This window comes from Canis aureus, chromosome 10 (assembly GCF_053574225.1).
Source record: "Canis aureus isolate CA01 chromosome 10, VMU_Caureus_v.1.0, whole genome shotgun sequence".
NCBI lineage: Eukaryota > Metazoa > Chordata > Mammalia > Carnivora > Canidae > Canis > Canis aureus.
The window spans coordinates 11,561,084-11,580,403 of record NC_135620.1 but is presented as its reverse complement, the minus strand read 5'-3'; the positions used below and the strand labels follow the sequence as shown (position 1 = coordinate 11,580,403).

Below are 19,320 nucleotides of genomic sequence, written 5' to 3'. Positions count from 1 at the left end.
TTAGGTCGACATGTATTGTAATCCTACAAAATATGTATTCAGGATATCCTCAAGTGGGGACAGTCTTGAGGAAGAATTCATAAAATTATAAATACAATTAAGGTATAGAGCCATGAAAGGGGCCTTGCAAGTGAGAGGCCCTGACACTTAAGTTTCATTAACATAAGGCTAAAGATTCTTCCGCGTGGACTCCGTGGCTGTCTTCCACATCAGCCATGAACCTTCATGCAATTCTGTGAATACCTTGGCTTTCCAAGACTGACAACTGGACAGACTTTTCAGATGAGTTTTAAAGAAAGAGGCCAATAAGAACATGCACAGCCTATTTGGATCTCCTAAAAGTGATGTTCAGAAATCTAATTTTATATGTATTTTTAAAAGTCTTATAACAATTCTGTGTATTAAACCTTTCCATCTTACCATGACCTTTTAAACAAGCAGAATACGATGAGGTGGGGAGAGGAGAAATACTACAAAAATAATAGTATGGTTAGTCATGTAAACTTTATATAGTACTTTGGAAAGTACTATAATCAAACATTAGTAAGAGGTTTATGCAATATAAGTAGTCTTAAAGTCTTGAAAATTATGTAGTTTCAGTTCTAGAAGGCACTCATCAGTTCATTTTTTTCTTCCAAATAAAAAATTAATACATGACACTTCATCTCAACACCATTCAACTGATTTAATTCTGTTTATCTCTTCCAATTCACAGGATGACAAGGCATGGTAAGACTTTCATTTTTTACTTTGCATTACAAGTATCTCTCGCTAAATGAATAAATCATGGTGATGTAATGTGCAGCATGGTAACTACAGTAAATACGGTATAGCATATTTCAAGATAACTAGGAAAGTAGCTCTTAAAAGTTCTCACCATAACAAAACAATTGTCACTATGTATGGTTACAGATCTTAACTGAATTTATTGTGGCAGTCATTTCGCATTAGGTACAAATATCAAATCATTATGCTGCACCTGACGCTAATATAATGTTACGTTAATTTTATCTCAATAAATGTAAGTACTTCTTTTTCACTGTTTAGAAATGGAGTAAATGTGCATAAATATGCTTTCATCTTTAAAATAGTAAAACTGATCAAAGCAGCTATGGGAGGGTACAGCATATGGTTTTTGGAGTCCAAGAGAGTCAAGTATGAATTCCATGTCTGCTAATGACTTGCTGTGTGATCTCTCTGAGCCTCACTTTCTTCATTTATAAAGTGAAGATAAATCAATTGCATTGGAATGAATGCCCTACAGGGAGCAGGAAAAAGAGAGAGAGGATTAGGGTTAAAATGGAATAAGAAAATACATAAAACAAGAAAACAGCCTTGGACAAACCAATGATGATAATGTGCACTGAATATGATTAACTCAGCTCTCTGCCCGTTGGGAACTATGTAAGTTGAAAATACACAAATATAAAATAAAACAAAGATCTCACACAATACCAGATTTGTGTGTGTGTGTGTGTGTGTGTGTGTGTGTGTGTGTGTGTGTGTGTGTGAAGAAGCTGGTATGATTATGGTGTCACTTAGTTTTATGACCACATGTTCTGGAAACCATCTGGTCCTATTTTCCTAATATATACCACAATTCGGTAATATCTGACTTTATCAATCTGCCATTGGAGCACAATGAGGAGAAGCATACTCCAGAAGGCAGACTATTAGCACGAAGGAACAGGGGGAAGAAACCTTAACAGGAAAAGAGACAATACTTGTGGCAAATGCAAAGAACATTGTCTATGATACAAGTGGGAACCCAAGACCAAGGAGCAACATGTCTTACAGCTCACATTCTGTGGCTCTGAAAGCATGGGTGAAGGCACATTCCCCCACCCAACCAGAACAAAATGAATCACTGCCTATTCTTATTATAAAACTAATGCCACAAACATTAGTTACATTTGCCCATTCAAGAGTTCCATTCTATTTCACTTGTTATTACTCACAGTTATCTCCTGGCCCATTCTTTTTTTCTGAGAAAGATAATTTGGCTGGTATCAGTCGGGCCCCAGGAGGAAATGAATGGCATACCCAAATTAGTATAATTTGAGTAAGAGGAGCACAATTATGAAGGTATAGAAATTCCAAAAGATACTCTAGTGCCCTGGGGCTACTGATAGGGCACTATTATAACTCCAGGCCTAAAGGAATGGGGAGAGGAATAAGTTTCTTTCTCCTAAGGGAGAAAGAAAGAGATTTTGAGTTGAGCAAGCCTCCCTGGGGAAGAAAGGTGGCATTTAGCAATTCAACAGCTCTTCTGATGCACCTCACTGAGGAACCAGCAGAACAAATAGTCAGATCTCACTCTCCTCACTCTCCTCCCTGCCTTCAACATCTCCACTGGCTTGAAGGTCTATTGACACAGGCCAAGCAAATTAACCTAGTAAGGGGGGAGTCAGTTGTGAGGAACTATAGATTTGGACAGACAGAAGATACCTAGCACATCTGATTACACATGGCCAATGAGGTAGATTTTTCTTTTCAAATAAAAAATATTGCTTGCTAAAGTAATATAAGTATACAGTTAAACAAGTGAGGAACACATAGGGATTTATGAATGAAAAGCTACAACCTTTGCTCAATCTTCCACCTCAAAGTCTGGGCCATGAAGTTACCACTCTAAACCACTTTAGGCTTTGGCTCTTCTAACGATTACCTCTGAATATTTGAATAAGATGCTCAGAATTCTATTTCCTGATTTACTGACTGTAGAAACTGCCTGCTTGCTTTCTTGCCTGGTTTCTTTTTCTTTTAAGATTTTATTTATTTGAGAGAGACAGAGAGAACACTAGCAGCCGAGGAGGGGCAGATGAAGAAGCAGACTGCCCACTGAGCTCCAACTTGGGGCTTAATACCAGGACCCTGAGATCATCACCTGAGCCAAAGGCAGGCGCTTAACCCACTGAGCCACCCAGGGGCCCCAGCCTACTTACTTACTGCTATGGAAAATGTAGATTTAGCTTACTTCAGCCAACATGCTTTCATAGGCACCTCCCAGGTGTTATTTTAGTTCTCTGAAAGTTAACCCTGCATATTTTTTTAAAATCTGACTTTGTTCAAGATGCTAAGCTTTTCTAATTATAAAGTTTATTTTATTTGATGAGACAGTTAAGAGAGTATACTTTCTGGAAACATCCACAAAAGTTTACTAAATTCACTCATGAGCAAACTTTTCTGTTTTATGACAGCTTCACTGAGCTATAACTTACATGCAGTAAATAGTGTACAGTTGTAAGAGTTTTGACAAAGGCATATATATCAAAAAATAAAGCATTTCTATCATGTCAAAAATATCCCTGTGCCCTTCTCTAAACAAATTCTTTCTCCTGACCCCAACCCATGACAACCACTGACCTTATTTCTATCTCTGTAACTCTGTCTTCTCTTGGAATGACCTATAAATGGAATCACAAAGTATGTCTTTTTTTTTTTTTTATCTAGTTTCTTCACTTAGCATAATGCTTTTAAGAAACATCTATGATGGGCAGCCTGGGTGGCTCAACGGTTTAGCACCGCCTGCAGCCCAGGCTGTGATCCTGGAGACCGGGGATCAAGTCCCGTGTCAGGCTCCCTGCATGGAGCCTTCTTCTCCCTCTGCCTGTGCCTCTGCCTCACTCTCTCTCTCTCTCTCTCTCATGAATAAATAAATAAAATCTTTAAAAAAAATTATGATGCTAAATATGTCAGCAGCATATTTTTTGTTCCCATTGTGTTAATAAATCACTATCCATTCAACCGTTGAATATGCTATGATTTTTTAAAAAAGTAAATGCATACAATATAATACTGATATAAATGTGTCACATAGTATATAGCCCTGATTTCCAATTACTATTTCCCTAATAATTTCCCTTCATTAAAAAAAATTTCCCTTGGGGATCCCTGGGTGGCGCAGCGGTTTGGCGCCTGCCTGTGGCCCAGGGCACGATCCTGGAGACCTGGGATCAAATCCCACATCGGGCTCCCGGTGCATGGAGCCTGCTTCTCCCTCTGCCTGTGTCTCTGCCTCTCTCTCTCTCTCTCTCTCTGTGACTATCATAAATAAATAAAAATTTAAAAAAATTTCCCTTCATTTATACCTAGTATACTTTTTTTAAAAATTAGGTCACTGCTTAAGTTTTTTCTTTTCCTTCTTTTTTTTTTTTTTAAGGAAGAGGAAATAATCATCAAATATCATTAAGAAAAAAAATTTGTAAGGTTCTATTGATTCACAGAGTAAAACACTAATTCTGGAAGTTCTAAAAACAAAATATCTTCTTCAAAAATGTAATGACGAAAAATTTTGTAAGGCTCTAATTCATATGATAAAAATTTAGCAAATCACAATTTAATTAAAAATTTTAAGAATTGAGAGCTAATTTTTATGTACAGTTTTACAACTAAGTATATTTTCCTAAGCCAATAACTTTTTAATTTATCAATCATGATAATAATAAAACAGAGCTCTACCATTCACAACTGGTGTCTAGAAAGCTAAAATGTAACCTTTTGTGGCACAGCAAAACTATGACATCTGAAAGCAATTTAACAAAAATAACAGGAGGAGTAACAAATGGGATGGATTTGCTAACAACTTATAAATAGGAGAAATGGAGAATCATTTTATCATAATCACTAAAATACATAAGGAGAAAAATAGCTTTTATTTAGACTTCATAAAAACTCCTCATACATTAGGATACAAAATTTCCTTTGGAATAAACTTTTATTTGTATGTCAAGATCAAAAGAAAATGATAATCAGCAATTATTCAACTGGGAGTATAAGCAAGACTAATAATGTTTCCTCTAGAGCTCTTGAAATTCTGGGAAGAAATTTCTGAGAGAGACAGATGAAACATAATTTGTTCTAATATAAAGGTGAAGTAAACAGCTTGCCAGCTACTGATGAAGTCAAAACATAACTATAGGAAAACTCTAAGAGCAAAGAAGATTTTTCTAATAGAAAAGGCAGTAATTTTTACAATCTTCAGCATCTTTTTTGTTTGTTTCAAATTTTGTCCTGAGGTTATATTACCTTTTATAGTTTCTTACCTACTAATGAGTCCATTTTCTACTTCACCAGGAAATTCACCCAGCTAGTTTTCAGGTGCAATTCAACTCAATGCATATGATGTCTTTGTCAGATCCCCAAAGACTTAGCTTTGATTTCATTGAACCAATGCAGATAATAAAACAGCATTTGGGAAGTTGAGCCATACATAATAAAAAGATAGTTCCACCAGAATGAGAGTGGTTGATATATTTACAGACTTCACAATAAAGGAGAGCCATATGTGAAGCAAGAATGCCAAAGAAATTTATAATAAAAGAAAGATGAAACTTACGTGGAATGAAATTTAAAAAAAATAGAGAAGTTTTGCTTTGTTTACTGACTATCCCATCCAAAAATGAAGGAGAAAACACCACTACAAGCACATGGAGACAGGATATCAAGATTGGATCAATTTGCAATCCTGAGTTCAAAGTTCTGTGAGTGAAAATGGATTCTAGGCATTTATAAATCATGATTTAAAGAAAAGAGAATGAGGGAAAATATAAAGGGGAACTCCATGTCTTTCCAAGTATCTTAAGTGCAAGTCATGCCAAGTGATCAAAAAGGGGAGGGGGCATCATAGTTGTTTATTTCAGTTGTTTTCAGTATCACTGTAATGAAATAAAAATGTCAGTTCTTCCTGCATTAGATCAGTTTAGGTCTCCAAGAGAAACTCTCCTCTTGTGGCCACAGGTTGTACCTTTAAGCCATAACCATCCATAAAAGTATTCCTTTGACATTGTGCACAGGCCACTGGCAATAATGCCAACAGAAAAATTATATACAGGATCAAGGTCATGAGAGAGTGGACATTGGTCTTAAACAGTAATGTGAATAGGCAAGAAAAGACTTTGCTAAGAATCCATTAGCAGAGCAACAGTACACCCATCTGAGATTCATTAATGGGTTGGAGCCACTGTCCAAAGTAGGCTAGGTGATGTCAGAATTTGGGTCTCCAGTGTTTATGCAGGGGAAAAAAAAATCTTCAGAGCCACTAGTGGACATCTGTTGAAATAGTTGCTCTGATACTCTCGTAGGTGGCTACTGGTGGCCTTGCAAACTAGGGCCACCTGAGTGGACTCATTCATCCAAAAATAGTCTTATGATGCACAGTGCTAGAAGTTGGGAATACAACAGTCAAGAGGATAAGTGAGTTTTATTCTGCCTTACAACTTCAAAAAGTCAGAAATGATCAATTCTATGAAGGAAATACTGTTACCATGCGTGTCTTGAACTGAGAAAGGAAGTGGATTTACTTAAATGGTGGCTCAGTGGTTGAGCATCTACCTTTGGCTCAGGTTGTGGTCCTGGGGTCCTGGGATTGAGTCTTGCACTGGGCTTCCCTCGGGGAGCCTACTTCTCCCTCTGCCTGTGTCTCTGCCTCTCTCATGAATAAATAAATAAAATCTTAAAAAAGAAAGAAAAGAAAAGAAATTGTGACCCTGAATGGGAACCTGAACAGTGAATAAACAAGAATCAGTCATGAGAAGTGAGGGCATTCCAAGTTGTGGACTGCGGCCTTACTATGTTATTTAACCTCTCAGGATCTCATTTCCAAGTCCATGAAAGGGATAATAAAGCCTGTCCTGTGGGGTACTTAGAGAAAATGAGTCTGGCATCCACTGCAGTGAGGGCTCTTGACCTGCTATCAATACAATTCTCTGAGTTGCTATCTCTTTCCCTTGGACTGAAAACCACCCTCTCTTTGACACATTCTCAGGGTCAGAACTGTGTATCTTACAGTGAGTGGGCACTATTTTTATTGTTTGAGTATAAGTACAATTTTAAGAGGAAAAAAAATCAAGAAAATATGTATTCCAGATAATTGATTTAAAAAAAGAGTCTTTTTATCTTTGGAAATTAAACAATGTAGGGTCAATGAAACTACAAAGTTGAGGTCAATGTCCTGAGCAAGAATCCTCTCAAGGAGCACATGAGCAAAAACAGCCTCAAAGATAATATTGGCTTCCTTCCACAATACCACCTGCCTGAAGCCAAATCTCAATTCTCTTTCTAGCTCAGTTCTTCCTACAGTGATTACCACACACATATATCAGGTAAAAAAAAAAAAAAAAAGAAAAAAAGCAGATTACTTTTCCTACTGTGTCTTTTTTTTCTTCCCAGAAAGATTAGTATCTTTTTTTTTTTCCTGAGAGCTCTTTGTGACCTTTTATAATGACATACTACAAATATGACAAGATAGAATGAAAGAAACAAGAAGAACATACGCCTATAGGATCATGCTGTGAAGGAGAAGAGGGTCTTTTTCTTCCAAGTTTCCTTACTCCCCATCTCTCCCCTTACTGTGCCCAAGACAATCTGGGGTAGATTGAAATGAACGAAATTCAAAAAAGTAATTTCACAGAGTTACTACCAAATAGAGGAGCTGACTTGCTCACCCAACAGAAATGCAAGATAAAAGATCCCACATAGAGAAAAGAAAGAGGTAAGGAAGCCAGGTATTAGGATTCAGAGTGCCTTTGATAAAGAATCTGAACAATCTAGTAGGATCCAATTAAAAAATATAGTCTGATTATCAAGGAAATTACAAAAAAAAAAAAAAAAAGATTCCCATAGAAGTAAGTATGCCATAAGCGTGATTATTGGAGCTTTGAAGTATGAATTAGAACTAAGTACCTGAACAGGAGAGTGAAAGAAATATGGTTTGGAAATTACTAAATGAAAAACTCATCATTTCCCTTCAACTAAAACTTTATATTAAAATAATATGTTGTGACACCTGGGTGGCTTAGCGGTTGACCATCTACCTTCGGCTCAGGGTGTGATCCCCTGGTCCTGGGAACGAGTGCCACATCAGGCTCCCTCTGCCTCTGTCTGTGTCTCTCTCTGTCTTATGAATAAATAAACAAAATCTCAAAAAAATAAGAAATAAAAATAAAATAAAATGATAAAAATAAAAAAATAATAAAAAAAAATTTTTAAATAAAAATGTTAAAGTGGATATAACAAAATGATTTGAATTTTCTGCATGAGATTTATACAGGCACATTTTAAAAGAGAAAAAAGAATATAAGATACTCTTAAAAAATTTCAATCACAGGGCATCTGGGTGTTTCAATTGCTTACATGGCCGACTTTGGATTTCTGCTCAAATCGTGATGCCAGGGTCTTGGGATTGAGCCCCATGTCAGGCTCCATGCTCTGCGTGCAGTCGGCTTGAGGATTCTCTACCTCTGCCCCTTCTACCATTCCCTCTTGCTCTTTTTCTCTAAAATAAATAAATCTTTAAAAACAAAATTTTAATTACAGATGGTCTAAAAGAGATACTTATTAAATTTCATTTAGATGTATTCTGGTTTGCTCACTTGTTGATTTCCAGGAAAAGACAACTTGTGACATTAACAAGAAGCAGGCCTCCCTTTCTCCGGAACTGTTGGGAAACACCAATGACTCATTTATGAGAGTAAACAAGAGGATTAAGGAGAGAAGAGCTATTTCACAACTACAAATACTTAATAAAGTTACAGAGCTCTTTCCCAGACCAATCTATAAAGAAAATTGGGGAAGAAATAAAAATGGCTTTTGCAGAAAGCAAATCAAGAGGGAAGCAGTAAAAGAGAGTTAAGTAACTTTTAATCTATGCTAAGTGAAATAAGTCAGAAAGAGGACAAATACTGTACAATTTCACTCATACATAGAATCTTGAACACAAAACAAAACAGAAATACACTCACAGACACAGAGAATAAACTAGTGGTCTCCAGAAGGAAGGGAAGTTGGAGGATGGGTACAACAGGTGAAGGGGATTAAAAGATGCCAACTCCCACTTATAAAACAAATAAGTCCTGGGGATATAACATACAGCACAGGGAATGTAGTCAATAATGTTGTAATAACTTTGTAGGGTGACAGATGGCAACTAGACCTATCAAGAGGCATAATTTCATAATGCATAAAAATATTGAATCACTATGCTGTATACCTGAAACTAATATAATATTACTGTAGGTCAATTATAAGTCCATAAAATAAAAGCTTTAATCTAGATTGAAAACATGTGGCTTCCAAAGAAAGCCAGGAGTATATTAGAATTTGTGGTTTGTTTTTGCTTTTGTGCCAGCTTCTGTTAGCCTTTGGGCTTGTCTGTATTCAGTGTTAGAAAATGGCCATTAGTTTCACCTACCATATTGATTTAACCAAAGTACCATTACCTGAGATAGTTAATTCCTAACACCAACAGATTTTTTTTCATTAGGTTTAATACCTCACCAGAGATTATGCACATACTACGGTCTTTAAGTACAATGCACAATATTTGAAAGAAGCTACTAAGAGGTAAGGATTCTCCTGACACAATAATAAATCTTAGGCAAAAAAAAGTCTTATTTCAAAAATTTATGTTTTAAATTTTGCTATAATGGCAAATGAATCTAACAAATCCATTTGCATTATCACCTCTAAATACTGCAGTGTTTTATCCAAGAACAAGGAGACCTCTATATATTATCACCATACACCCTTTCCATTCAGTTAAATAATAGAACAAAACTGACTCAACTCATAGATTCCAAAATTTAACATAATAATCTCTCTGTCCAGCAACCCACCCAAGAATATGTACTGCATTTATCCAACATGCCTCAGCAGATTCCCCATCAGTTTTCCCCATTTCTCCAGCCCTTGATAGTCTTCAAGAGTGCAGGCTTTCATGCTACAGGATAACCCTTGGTATCCGACCTACCCCCATGACAAGACTGAGGCCGTGCATGCTGTGTGTCATATTAGGAGGCACACTTTGGTAACGTCCCACCACTGATCATATTCAAATTGTCACCTGCTTTCTGTCAGGTTTCTTCAATGAAACCCACTTTTGGACAGGTGGCTGCAAGGATAAAGAGATGCAGGGAAGTTAGTAGACTCAAATGGGTTCCCGAGTTGGATGGTAGTACTGTTCTCAGCATCAGGCACTGTACTAAAACTTCTTCCCTTTGTTTTGGCTACTATCTGATGGGGAACTATTCTGCTTACATAGTTACCCTGTTCCTTATCAAAAGCCTACCAGCTAGCATTTATGTAATTGATGATTCTCACCCGTGCCGACTGGCCCAGTGATGGCTGCCAAATCATGATTCCCTATTTTATCAAGTGATTCAGAAAAAAAAAATGATAAACTACTCTGAGGAAGTTCTTTTCCTTCTTCCTTATTTATCTACTTATGTAAGTGTGGAGTGGTGGATTTCTACTTTATTTATTGGTTTGCAATCTAATATTCTCTAATCTATTGTGATGCTCAAATTGTAACAAATTTGGTGAATAGTTCCTTCAAACTTGCATCTGTGTGTTTCTGCCATGTCCCCAAAAGCCTTTAAGCATTTACTTATTTTCTAGCACAACAATATGATACAAGCTAATCTTAATACTCCTGTTAGATGCTCACTGGCCCCAGCTCTATAATCTAGGAGCCTTGGTTCCTTTTACTGGAAGACTGTTTCCAAAACTCAAATTCAAGTGTTCGATGTTTACATTACTCCTGGATTTCATAGTTCACAGTCTCTCAGCAAAAAGTGCTACAAAATATAGAAAGATACATATATATAATTTTTATCTTTTATTTTTATATGTAATCTATTTATAAAGCCATACATAATATCCATATCCATATACAAATGTTTATATACACAATAATGCACATATACCTATTAACTCTCAGTATCTATGTATTCACAGTCCTGAGCTTTACAGGTTTACAAGTCCTAGTTCTTTAAGATTTATTTATTTGAGAAAGAGAGAGAGTGAGTGAGTGAGAGAGTGCATAAGCACGGGGAAGGACAGAGGAAGAGGGAAAAGCAGATTCCCCCACTGAGCAGGCAGCTTGGATGGAGTGCTCCATCCCAGGATCCCAAGATCATGACCTGAGCCAAAACCAAGAGTGAGATACTTAATCAACTGCACCACCCAGGTGCCCTGAGTTCTGAAGTTCTGGTTCTTAAGGGAGCACTAAGATAGAGCAAGAGTCCCACTGAACTTTAAATTACAGCTGCCTCTCTCCTGCTTTGAATTATTTGTGCCAAGGGATTAGGGGGCAAGAGCAAGAGTCATCATGCTGTCAGGGATCACTGGCTCTGGTCGGGAGAAGATAGCTTCTGTTAGCTAAGTAGGGCGAGGAGTCATTATTTGGCACCAATGTGAATCATCTGAGTATGTCTTGGTATTCCTTTGCTCATTTTTAAAGCTAAATAGAAAAAATGCAAAAGCCTGAGAAGGACGGGTCAAGGACTCAGAGCCTTCAGTGTAGACAGTCTGGTTCACACCACCAAGTAAGCTACTTGGGACAGCAAAATGCTGAGACTGAAGGCAATCCAGAATGGACAGTAGAGGGAGATGTTAAATACCAGTTGCAGCCCTGAGATCTTGACTCGTATAGATTAAAGCGTATACCACCGCCCTCCCTTTTCAGCCATCTCCCCCAGGAAAAGAGGCCCACCAGAGTGCTGAAGTCACTGTACCAAGAACGTTCATGAAGAAGTGGACACCTTGTTCTGCCACTGAGATCCCCCCCGTTATAGGACCTGAGGGCTAATTCCTTGCTTCTGTGAGTACGGCCTACCAATAGGCATCACCTCTTAATCTTCCCCAGAAATTGCCCTTGACTCAAAAGAGCTATCTATCACCATCAAAAACTGATCAAATGTATTATTTTTTTATTCTAAAATTTGAATTATACAAATTAATATATGAATACATTCTCTTCATTAAATGCAATGACAGATAAGGTAATTAAGTTCTCATGTTTGACAGCATCTATCCTTGTCTTTTCAGAGACATATATTTGGGACACTGTATTGATGTTCTAGCTTGGATATTTTTCTCCAACTTGAAGTAATAATTATTATGATAATTTCCTAAGGACTTTAACAAGCCCTTAGCAGTATACAATAAATAATACAGCTAGCATTCCAGAAGTCTATAAAGATGTAATTTTACAATTTACAAAAAAAACATTTTAAATCATTAATGGTAATTGCTTCTGATTACAAAAGAGGATTAAACATTAGCAAGTAAAAAAGAAGTCACTTATAATCCAATGACTCTTTCATGTTTTAGATGTATATAACAGTAAGAAAAAATATCTTTCTCCAGTATGACAGAGGTACCAATACCTTATTTTATCTATATATCTGCTTATATATCAACATGTTTTGTTTAATCTCATAGCTAGAAAGATAACACAGACATATGTACAAAGCTAATTTTGTTTAGCTTCCTACCAAAACAATAGTATTTTACAGCCCACTTTGTTACAGATGAAGCATACATCATGAGCTATCTTTACAAGTCAGCACATAAATGTGAATGCCGTTTTCACATAAATGATGGAAAACTGTCATTTTAATTGGCCTTTTATAATATTTATTTTTATCAGATGTTTTTTAGTCATTACAATTCAAATCTGAATTGTTATTCTTTATCTACTGTTTACTTCTCTTCTAGGCTGTGGGATTTTTTTTTTTCTTGTATATTTTGTTGCTCTTCTTCTATATAGTGAGGTATTAAACCTTTTTCTATTCAAATTCATCGTAAATGTTTCTCCCCATTTTCCCTTCTAACTTTGTTAATAGAATCATTCAATGTTTTTCATGTTAATGTAACCAAACCTGTCCATCTCATCCTTTATGACTTTCAAGGTTTATGTCATCGCTAGGAAAGCCTTCCCTACCATAGTATTTACAGCTTCTTTATCTATATAAAACCCACAAGAGTTTTGGTCTTCCAGTAACTTTTTTGATAATGTGAAATATGGACAAAGTTTATCTTTTTCCAAGGAAATGGACAATTGTACCAACCCAGTTAACTGAAAAATAATTATTTTTACCAATGATATAAAATGCTTTATCCTAGCCTACAGTAATGTTCTGTATCTTTTTTTTTTTTTTCTAACATAAAATAACAGTGTCTCTGTGATTAATACTGGTGTGGTGGTAAAAGCAAAAATTTTACAGTTGAAACACCTGCATCATGTGTTATCACTGTGAATATATAACTTGATCTAAATCTGTTTCCACATCCTTAAAATGGGGATAACTGGCTTCCTCCTAGGGTTGTCTTAAAGATTCAATTACATTAAAGTCAATTGCCTGAAGTACGAGTGTGTGCTAAGAAATTAATTGCTGTAGGTTCCTTTTCCTCTATCCATTCTTACCAACAGCTTTAATTAGGTTTTCCCAGGTAATAGACTTCACTTTGGCTCATTCTAGTGGAACACTTGAGGTGCAAGTAATACATACCAAAGTTTAGAAATTCTATGAGCCCCCACCCTCAAATTCAATTTTCCTTTGTAATTGCCCCAGCACTGAGATATTTATAGCACCTCGTCTCTGGGGAATGATAGGAGCTTACTGTAAGCGAATTAAAAGTGGATGACTTTCAGTTCAGCACACCTGTCCCTTCATTTTGAAGTATAGTAGGCTTCTTAACAGACTTTCACTGTAATAATGTTCCATATCTGCTAGGAAGTAAGTTTTCTCCAAACTATTCTGTTGAAAGTACAAAGAATCTCAATGTTCAAGAAGCTGAAATACAGTGGGAGTTGTCAGAGGAGTAAATGATGGCAAATATACAGCATTTCATTAATACCGATGGAGTTAATAATGGTATGAAGTCCTTAATAAGAGGAAAAAATGTTATTACTCAGACTTTTAATAATACTTTTAGTTTTAAAAAACAGAGACGACATGAGGTTACCTATTAAAGAGGGAAATTAAAACAGAAGGAAAACCAAGGGCAGATATCTTTGTTCCATGTTTTAAAGAAGTTTAAGTCAATGTTTATTTTATAAATTACCTGCTATTCCCAGGTACTGGGCCAGCTCTACAAGTTACAGTCTTAGAAAAAATATGCTTTTACCAAGTTTTTCCAGAAATACTATAAATAATAATTTCATATTAGTTTTCAAAACTTGGGAAAGCTTCCAACCCAAGTCAAAATATATGTGATGTAACTGAATATATGATATTAACAACTTTTTAAATTTGATAACGGTATCATAGTTCTCTATTTTTTGAGATAAGATACAATATTTTGGATTTCTTTAAAGTAATTTAGTTTTCTTAAAGGGTATGGTTGGGAGTACAAAACAAACAAGATTGGGCTATTACTGAAGCAGCATAATGGATATAAAAAAATTCCCCCTACTTTTCCATGTATTTAAAAAATTCTATAATAAAAAGATTTTTTGAGGGGGCAATGTGGGGGAAGGACAGAGAGAGGCAGAGAGAATCTTTTTTTAAAGATTTTATTTATTCATTTGAGAGAGAGAGAGAGAGAACATGAGCAGCAGAGAGGGGCAGAGTCAGAACCAGACTACCCACTAAGCAAAGAGCCTGATACGGGACTCAATCAAAGGACCCTGAAATCATAACTAAGCCACCCAGGTGCCCCAGAAAGACAATCTTCAGAATTCCCACCAAGCCCGGAGTCAGATGCAGGGCTTGATCTAAGGACTCTGAGATCATGACTTGACCCAGAATCAATAGTCAGACTCAATCAACTGAGCCACCCTGGCACCCCTATAATAAAAAGCTTTTTAATGACAAAATAAATCCACAAATCTCAGTGGCTGGAGTGCCTATCATAGTCCATACAAAAGAGCAATTCCCTGATCTCATCAGATGAGTCTATTCTCATTCAGATTTTTTAGGTCATATCCCAAACCCTATCACTTACTGTTTTATAAATCAGGTCAATTAACTGTTTTGTGCCTTGATTGTCTTATCTGTAAAACTCATTATGAGTATTGTGACAATTAAATCAGTTCATCCCATTTAATTGGTTAGAGGTACTTAGAACATTGTAAATAAAAAATAGTTGTTTGCTATTTTTATTATGTAGTAGGAATAGTTCTATTTGGTCTCCAGGTTCATTACTCCTATTAGAAATGCCTACAGAGGGATCCCTGGGTGGTGCAGCAGTTTGGCGCCTGCCTTTGGCCCAGGGCGCGATCCTGGAGACCCGGGATCGAGTCCCACATCGGGCTCCCGGAGCATGGAGCCTGCTTCTCCCTCTGCCTGTCTCTCTGCCTCTCTCTCTCTGTGTGACTATCATAAATAAATAAAAATTTAAAAAAAAAAAAAAGAAATGCCTACAGATTACTCCCTGGATTATTGGGCTTCCAACAAAAACAATTTACCTGTCTTGTTAAGTCTCAACTAGTTAATCAAAGTCTTGTTGTATGTAACAGTAAGAAGCAATATATCCCTAAGTTTATAATTACTGTGTTATCAAGCTCAATATTGGCAAAAGATTAAAAGCATTTTAAACAGTTTTAGAAAAGAAAAACACACTAATTCAAGTTCATACATTGGCTAAATAAATATAAAAAGGAAAACAAAATACATGATATAAACATAAATATATAACTACTGTATTTAGCCCAAAGGCCAGTAACCAAACAATATACAGAAATAATCTCAAAAAAAATAAATTTTAAAAAAATTAAAATAAAAAAAGAAATAATCTCAAAGCTCCCAAATGGTAATATTTCATGTCAAAATAACTTATTCAGGAAAATATTTTATTATTTATTGATAAATATATCCCAATGGGATATATTAGATTATGCAGAAATTCCTTTCATACTTGTTATAATAAAAGTCTAGCCTTAAAATGTGGTCAAATTTGTCAAATAATTTCACACATGCCATTCATTGTCAATGGTAAGCCTAATCATAAAAATTACTTTTAAAATCAGCAGAATAGGGGTGCCTGGGTGGCTTAGTCGGTTGACATCAGACTCTTGATTTCCACTCAGGTCATGCTCTCAAGGTCTTAAGATCAGCGCAGTGATGGACTCCTTGCACAGTGGAGAGCTTGTTTAAAAATTCTCTCCCTCTGCCCCTCCCCTGTCTCTCCTGTGTACACACCCTTTCTCTCCCAAATAAATAAAATCTATTAAAAAATAAAATCAGCAGAACATATAAAGAAAGATGAACCAAATCAAGGGGATGCATCCAGAAAGTATAACATGACATCTAAAATTAATAGTTAGGACTACCTTTAAGTGAGTGCTGACAAACTCACATGTTTCAACTCTGGGCCTCAGGAATATAGTCCAAGAGGTGGAGACTGTGGCAAATTGGGTTTCAAATTACCTGGTGAATCTAAACACATTCAAACTCACTTATTTTAAATAGAAGGAACCAGGACACCATTGGACCAAAGAATGTTCATAAGTCACTTGGCAATCTATGTCTTAGACCAATATATTGAAATAAAATAAACCGTTATCCATAAAATTCAGATGTTTCTTTCAAGATTAATAATCTGTATTTTTCCCATCGTGGATAATGAAACCACTCACATGAATCACCTCCCTGGAATTTTTTTAATATTTTAAAATATTAAATATAAATATTTAATATCTTAAAAATTCCTAATTGGTTTCTCTGAAAATTGCATGGGCTTTGACTCTCTCTCCAGTGCAGCTGTAGCATGCTATTTCTTAGAACCCACATCTGCTTTAAATGCTAAGAATGGCCTATAGAACCTTGCAAAAATGTTCTTCAACATGCTAGCTCTTTCTCCAGCATTCCCCATGCCCATTCCCAAGCTTTCAGTCATGGTGAAGCACTTAATATTGCAATTTTCCTAATGTCTCCCACCTTGGTGTTTTCTACACTGTTCCCTTTCCTACTTGGTTAAATCCTACATTATTCAAGCTCCATTTCAAGAGTCACATCCCCTGACTTCTGTCTTAGCTGAGATAGAAGCTGCTCCTTAACGTTCCCACCATTCTCTGTTCTTACTTCTTACATGACCTTTATTAGGTTATTTTGTACTCAAGATTGCCAAGGGAAGGGGAGCCCGGGTGGCTCAGCGGTTTAGCGCCGCCTTCAGCCCAGGGTGTGATCCTGGAGACCCGGCATGAAGTCCCATGTTAGGCTCCCTGAATGGAGCCTGCTTCCCTCTGCCTGAGTCTCTGCCTCTATGTGTCTCTCATGAATAAATAAATAAAATCTTATTTTTAAAAAAAAGAAAAGAGATTGCCAAGGGAAGATTAAGTCTATGTCTCTTTTTATTTCCTACCTTTTCTTTCTGTATTCTCAGCTTTATGCACATTACCAGGCACATGGCATATACTCAATTTCTTTTTCCCGAATAAATGAATTCATTAATTAAGTGGAACACAAACCAGGTCTGCTCTATTCCATACAATGTTCTCTTTTGTTGCATTGTGCTAAACACATAGTATGGTTTTCATTTTTACTTAAGCACATAGATACCATGTCATGAAACTAACCAAGGAGAGACACTCAGGTGGCTCAGTCGGTTGACTATCCGATTCTCAATTTCAGCTCAGGGCTTGATCTCAGGGTTATGAGTTCAAGCCCCACATTGGGCTCCATGCTAGTTGGGGAGCCTACTTAAAAAAATAAAGTAAATAAACTAACCAAGTACATACCTACAAAACAAAGGAATAAATAATTCTACCTCATTGTAAAAAAAACTACCACCAACAAACTGAATACTGATTTTCTGTAACTAGAGAATGCCAGATGTAAAGGAAAAAGGGTTTGTGTAAGGATTCTTAACATGAGAGCAATACACGTGTACTAATTTAGGTGTCTTCTAATTTTTAAAAACTCTGATAGAGTTCACTAATTAAGAGATTTTTCTCCTCACTCCAAAAGCAGTGACATATTGTCATTTCACGGGTGTCTTATTGTATCTTCCTCCCTCCCCCAGATTGAGCCTCAAACTTCATTATTCTATTTCCAAAGAAATTTTTCCCCCAGATTATTTTACATGCACCTTTCTATTACCACATGACAAACCCCAATAGTTTTTTAAACTTAAGAAGATACAAAAATATGTCTAATGAAGTCACTCATTGGCAGGTTGGGTTGAATTCTGGAGCACCTCATATTTGTGATCAGAAAGGTGGAGGAATTGCCAGGGCTTATGGATGTCAGTGCCCTCAGGGCCATCTCTGTTCAGTTCACCTTTGTATCTCCATGGAAACAATGGGTTTTTTTCTCCATTTCTAGAAAATAAATCATGGGGAACACTTACTGTGTTCCCATGGAGATGTGGAAGCCGTATTAACCTTCTCCTTTAAATAATAGTGAAATATAAGATTCTCCCTCTCTTTTCAAAGGTAAATAACTCGGGGCACCCGGGTGGCTCAGTGGTTGAGGGTCTCCCTTCGGCCCAGGGCGTGATCCTGGAGACCTGGGATCGAGTCCCACATTGGGCTCCCTGCATGGAGCCTGCTTCTCCCTCTGCCTGTGTCTGTGTGTCTCTCTCATGAATAAATAAAATCTTTAAAAACATAAATAAAAATGAAAGGTAAATAAATCTCCATGAATTTTATAGAAATAAAAAATGGTTGGTAGCTTATGAATGAAAATATGAAAAGATAATTAAGGATATCATTTTATACTAGAAAAAGTTAAAGTTAAAAAAAAAATCGAAAAAAATCAGAGTGTACCTAAAAAATCTGGTTAAAAAAAAAAAAGAAACACACATACACTATCAAGTTGATATTTATAGGTCACAAGGTATAAGTTATTATGTAGACAGAAATGGAGAATTTCTTCGAACTATTGGAAAGTAATAATTTACTCCTTCTGAGAATAGTTCCAGAAAAGAAATATTCCTTTAGGGAATGAGGGATCAAACAGTTAACTTTCTAGGATACACAAACTCACATCCTTAATTTTTCTTTTCTTCTCACAACATATTTAACCTTCTAATCCTCATCTTCTAAACCTTGAGCAAAAGTTTATAAGTCACTTGTTTTAAAAAGGCTCTTAAATTTATTCTACCTATGAGGCACAATTTCAGGTAACAGGAATAGTCTTTGGGTGTTAAAATGGATTTAGCAAAAAAAAAAAAAAATAAACAAAAAAAAATAAAAATAAAAATAAAATGGATTTAGCAACTCATTTAATTATACATTGTAATTGACATCTATCAAGGATCAGCCATACATCTTCTCCAATTTTTATGAATGGTACTACAATCTCTACTTAAGGCTCACCTGATTCCTACCTTTAGTTCATAGAGTCAAGGAGAGCGACTCCACCCAGCCAGGCAACATGAGTAGGCTTATGATGCAGCCACAGCAATTCAGAGAACTGCATACATACCCTAGAGTCTGGTCTAACATAAATATGCAACTTAGGTAGCAAAAATGAGAATTAGGCTCAGATGCTTGAAAGCTTAAAAGGAATAAAATATTCCGAAGTTAACTGTGGAGGTGTTGCATAGGGTATGCCTGTATTACTGGTCTTTAATGTTCAGAGGAGAAAGTAG

The 19,320-nt window shown here is 36.2% G+C and overlaps 1 protein-coding gene across 3 annotated transcripts in view; it reads right to left on the bottom strand.

The window, feature by feature from the left end:
• Nucleotides 1-19,320, bottom strand: part of LOC144321974 (uncharacterized) — a 215,455-nt gene that overhangs the window by 150,567 nt on the left and 45,568 nt on the right. The gene's annotated exons all lie outside the window — the stretch shown is intronic.